Here is a 6,000-nt window from a genome sequence, read left to right as displayed (position 1 = left end):
TATAGATGTGATCCACTCTATCTTTGAGCCTCCATGCCACAAGCCATGGCAGGAAGCAAAAGGCTGGAATTGAAAACAGCAGCCTCATGGATCCGACCAATCTTGTTGGCAGCAGTAGCAGTGGCAGGGTCCATTTGCCTGTGCACTCACAGTAGTTAGAAAGCTCCCATAAAAGTGGAGCTGGTGGGACACTGGCAGAGTGAGGGTAAGAGCTGAAGAAGTAGGGCATTTAAACCTGTGGTTTTAGGACCTCTAAAAGGCATTCACCTCAGGGGGGATGGACATGGATGGCTTGCTACCCATAGCTGAAACAGTGAAAACCCGCAAAACAGCGACACAATAAGGCCTATAACAGGACATTTCCCCCTATAGGCAGGGTGCAAATTGGTGCAAACACTGCAGGACCCTGAGCATCCTTTGGATATATACCACTTTTGGGTTCATAGCAGTTTTGTTTGTCATAGCCAATACTTGGAAACAACCTAAATGCCCCTCTGTAGTGATAAGAGCGGCAGGGCTGCGTCCCCAACACCCCAGCCGCCTGCTAGCTTATGCCTGAAATAACAACACACAAACTGTATTCATTTAAACACTGCTTGGCCCATTTCTATCTAGCCTCTTCTAGGCTTACTCTCGCACCTGGACTAGCCCATTTCTAATAATCTATGTAGCACCCGTCTTACCGGGAAGATTCTAGCCTACGTCCATCCTGGGTCGGAGCTTCATCACATGCATCTTCCCGGGAGCGGGGAGCATGGCGTCTCTCTGAGGCGTCTGCCCCCGAGAGGAGAGCTGTCGAGTCTGAGCTCACTTTCTCTTCCTCCCAGCATTCTGTTCTGTTTACTCCTCCCACCTATGTTTTAACCTATGAGGGCCAGCCAAGCAGTTTCTTTATTACTTAACCAATGAAATTAACAGATTGATATATGACACTCCCACATCACCCCTCCACTGAAGAATGGATAAGGAAAATGTAGTACATTTACACAATGGAGTACTACACAACAGAAAAAAATAACGACATCTTGAAATTTGCGGGAAAATAGATGGAGTTAGAAAACATCATATTGAGTAAGGTAACCCAGATACAGAAAGACAATTATCACATGTACTCACTCATAGGTGGTTTATAAACATAAAGCAAAGAAAACCATACTACAAACTACAATCCCAGAGAACTTAGACAACAATGAGGACACTGAGAGACATGCATAGATCTAATCTGCATGGAAAATAGAAAAAGAAAAGATCTCCTGAGTAAATTTGGAGCATTATGACCTTGGGAGAGCTTTGAAGGGGAGGGGAGAGACAGGGAGGGGAGCAGAGGAAAATGTAGAACTCAATAAATATCTATTTAAAAAAAATGTTTTAAAAGTAAAACTTTTCGCTTTGTGACCGCAGCACCTGGTTCACCTCTTATTCACTTCCTTACCCTTCCCCTCTCTCCTCACATAGCTCAGGGTCTTATCCTCTCTGGACTCTTCCAGATTATCTCTGTGTCAAGTGTTCTGTGTTGTGTGAGACCATTAAAGAAAGAGAGTAACTTTAAGATGAATTGTATGCTTGTGTGGCAGCAGAAATGTCCATCCCCTGATGGACTGTACCTCAAAAAGCTTTTCAAAGTGTATTTATTGATTGTTACATAAAATCTTCTAGGCTAACAATTCTTCATACCAAAGTCCCTGATCTAATCTGTGTTTCTCTGAAGGAAAGCATCACACCTGGCCACGGCCACTTTAGTCTTTATTGTGAACCCAATAATTCAAGAGCTCCACGTTTTCCAGGACCACCATGTAACTAAAGTCATGAAAAGGCTGCCAAGCTGCTTCAGAAAAGCAGCTGTCAATCCCAGACAACAACAACTGATTTCCACCAAGATTTCTCCAAGGTCAAAGTTCTTCTTGAAAACAACTTTTCTGTTCTAATGTTTACCTTGATTCAGTGACTCTGCTAGAGTTCTACATCTCTGCCTCTGCCCATGCTCTCCCTTTCATCTACAATAAACTTTCTCCTCTACCATACGTAGGAGCAGTCATGTCCTTCCTTTTTAGGTCTTTTTTTTTTTAATTCCTATAGTGCCAAAACCGTGAAAGTGACATATATGAGTTTCCTTCCAGGGAACTCAGCCTTTCTAAACCAAGCTGCTAGTGGTAGACACTGGGAGACACTGGGACTCGCACTTACTTTGAAATCTCAAATAAAAACCTGTCCATAGCACATGCCTCCTCCAACAAGGCCACGCCTCCTAATCCTTCCCAAACATGCTGTTGCAAGGAGCTGCTTGTTAGTCCCAGCTTCCCAAAACTGAAATAATAGCACAGAAACTGTATTAATTAAAACACTGCTTGGCATATTAACTCTAGCTTCTTATTGGCTAACTCTTACATCTTAATTTAACCCATTTCCATTAATCTGTGTATTGCCACATGACAGTGGCTGACTGGCTAAAGTTCCCAGCGTTTGTCTCCGGCGGCAGCTCCATGGCATCTTTCTTTCTGCCTTCCTTCTTCCAGCATTCAGTCCAGTTTTCCCTGCCTACCTAAGTTCTGCCCTATCAGTAGGCCAAGGCAGTTTCTTTATTCATTAACCAATAAAAGCAACATATAGACAGAAGGACCTCCCACACCAACATGCTGACCAATTGGGGACCAAGTATTCAAACATCTGAGCCTATGAGGGCTATTTTCACTTAAAACACCATACTCTTATTCAGATCAACAATGAAAAACAGATCATTTGAAGTAAAATTAAAGAAAATAAAAATGTATGGTTTCAAGAGAAAAACACCGTGGGATGTTTTGGCTTGAATGAGAGTGACCCCCATAGGAATTTAGACACTCATTCTCCAGTTAGGGGTGCTGCTTAGGAAGGTATATGTTTTCTTTCTTATTGGAGAAAGTATGTCACTGAAGGTGGGCTTTGACAGTTTAAAGACTCAAGCCATTCCCAGTTTGTTCCCTCTCTCTGAATCCTGCTTGTGGTTCAAGATTTGGGCTTTCATCTCATTGTTCTTGTCATCTCTCCTCTATTATCATGAATACTATCTGGCATGGTTAATATCAAATAACCTTTTTCTTCTATAAGTTCATGGTATTATATTACAGCAATAGAAAGTAACCAGTACTACTGACCTCACCAAAGAAGACAAGCATGAGAGAACATTTTTGATAATTTGTGAGTTAGGGTGACATCACTGACACATAGCCCCATATTTTGGAAGCTGACCCTACATTCTCCATGAAAAAGGGATAGTGACAACAATATGTGTGGTTCAATTTTTATCTTCTCCAAACTATTGATTCAATCATTTAAGATGCTGTGAAAGTTAGGTGATCATGTTGTAACTGGAATTAACAAAACAATAATAGAATGAAATTAAAATATAATCCCATGCAGGGCACTGGTGGCACATGTCCTTAATCCCAGGACTTGGGAAACAGAGGCAGGTGGAGTCCAAGTCCAGCCTGGTCTATAGATGAGTTCCAGGACAGCCATGGGTACGCAGAGAAACTCTGTCTTGAAAAATAAAAATAAGTAAAATTAATTCTAGGAGTATATCACATGTGGTTATGTATGAATTTTATTTTAGATAGCTACATTTCATTTCATTCTAATAATTGGTTGTGAAGTAAAACTTACTGATTATGAGTTGGAGTAAACTTTGTACAAACTATCTGGAGGTATAACTTTTTAAGACTTGTTTTTACATTTGACATATATAGGGGTGCTTTGGTTGCATATATCCTTGAGTATGACATGCATGCAGTTCCTGTGGAGGCCAGAAGAAGGCAGCAGATATCTCAGGAATGCAGTAAAAGATGGTTGTGAGTCACCATGTGGATGCCTGGAACTGAACACAGGTCTTCAGGTCTTTTGAAAGAGCATCTAGTGCTCTTAACAGCTAAGTAGTCTCACCAGCCCTCACTATCTGGAAGTTTATTGCACATTTAATCAAAGATATATGCTGTATCCTAAGAGCCTTCATCTGACACATTACTGTAACAATAATCTGTACACTTCTCTACTTTTTATTGCTTTTATAGAAGGCTAGATTTGACTATCTAGCACAATGAAAAATCTTTTGTGCAGAAGAACTTGGCAAAGGAATCATATTAACTAGAACAGTTTTGTAATGTTTTGACAAAATGCTCTGATTTACAATCAACTCTCAAGTCCAAAGGCTTGCCATTTTCCTGCTAAGTATGTGGCTATGTTAAAACACGTGGAGTATTTGCTTTTAATCTTTTTTTTCCTGTGGTTATGGTTGTCCTGCAATTCACTCTGAAGACCAGGCTGGCCTCAGATTCAAAGATCCCCCTGCTTCTGCATCCTGAGTGCTAGGTTATCACATCAGCCAGAATAAAGCATGCTTCTCCTTCTTATCTCACAATAAACCTCAAATGAAAGCATTCTCTACTAAATTTCCCCTATAATTTCTGGTAATAGACAATCCAGCAAAATTTCAGAATAAAAGGATTAGCTTTTTGGCTTTTATTTGCTTGGTTGACTTCTTATTTCCTTCCCAAATACCACACTTACCCTTTAATCGGAACAAAGCATGTGCAGAAGATGTTGTGGCTAGACCTAAGATCATTTGTTGAAAACAGCGAGGCATTGAAAGCAATGCCCACCTCAACTGCTAAGAAAAATGTTGAAGGCAACATAGGATATATATATATATATATATATATATATATATATATATATGTATGTATGTATATATGTATATATGTATATATATTTGTGGTTTTGTGTACTGTCCTGAGTCAAAACCAACCACCAAAAATCAATTTCCTTTCTTGCAAGACTTCTGTCAAAGGGTTAAGACAAAAGTTCCTCATTCCCTTTTGATACAATATTTGCTGTTATAGTCAATAAACAAGAGGACAGCCTTTGTTCAAGAGATCAATGAGGTCAGGAACGAGATTGGGACTCTTCTGCACAAATCAGGCCAACTCTTCTGTAAATAACACCAAGGTTCACCTTTTTTTTTATTTCATACTGCACCAGTTCTTAATCATGGAGCCTTCTCTCCAGATTCTCCTGGCATATTTTTTAAAGTAATATTAAATCTGAAGGAATAATTATTTCTAGAACACAACTGTATTTCTGTTTCAATGCTTACTAAATAAATGTTTTATTTTCTCCAGTGAAGAATTCTAACTTCTCACCCCAAACTTCACTGGAACTTCAAAGAGTTGCAATGGAAATACTTGATAGGAAATGGGAAGAAAAAGATGGACTATAGAAATGAGAAAGAAAAAAAGCTCAAGTTATCTACCATTGTTTTCAACATCTCAACATTTTTTTCTTTGTTTTAAGAAGATTTAAAAGGAATAGGTTCATATATGAGAAGTTCCAGCCATTAAAATGTCATACAGATTATGGAGTTATACAAAGTATGGATAAAGTAATTCACAATGGTTCAATTTTGTTATTGCTAGTTGTACACAGCTTTTGATACTTTTCTAGCAACAGAAAGGGTAGTACTTGGGTATTTTAATTGTTTCTGCTAAAAATTAGGTAAGAAAAACTAATTCAAAACAAGAGTAAGCAAACTCTGAATAGAATGTGTAAGTTTTGCTAATCACTGAAATAAGACATGATTTTAATATCAGTTCCATCCCTTCCTATTTTATTCAATTTTCATGATGCATTAATTAGAATAAAGTGTTTATTTCTGGGCCAAACTAAATTACATTTTTAAAATTGAGTAGTAAAAATTTAATTTTGGTTGTACTAAAGAACAAAGCTAGCATATTTAGCTTAAACTATTTAAAAATTACAAAGACTTTTAAAGTTTAGCTAAAAACTAAAAATATATCTTTTTGTTTCTAGAAGTTAAGACATAAAATTAATGAGTTTGTTCCTTTGAAGTTTATCATGATCTTTTCTGTTTTTTTAAACCACAGAGATGGTTTAATATTGATTTTTCTTTTATCCAGTGCTACACAAAAACAAATTACAAAATTGAAGACAACTTTAAATTGTAGGTAATAA

Source organism: Microtus oregoni, unplaced genomic scaffold (assembly GCF_018167655.1).
Source record: "Microtus oregoni isolate MIOR12 unplaced genomic scaffold, Mior012 000050F_ref0000143, whole genome shotgun sequence".
NCBI classification, from domain to species: Eukaryota; Metazoa; Chordata; class Mammalia; order Rodentia; family Cricetidae; genus Microtus; species Microtus oregoni.
Note: the sequence above shows the minus strand (reverse complement) of the source record.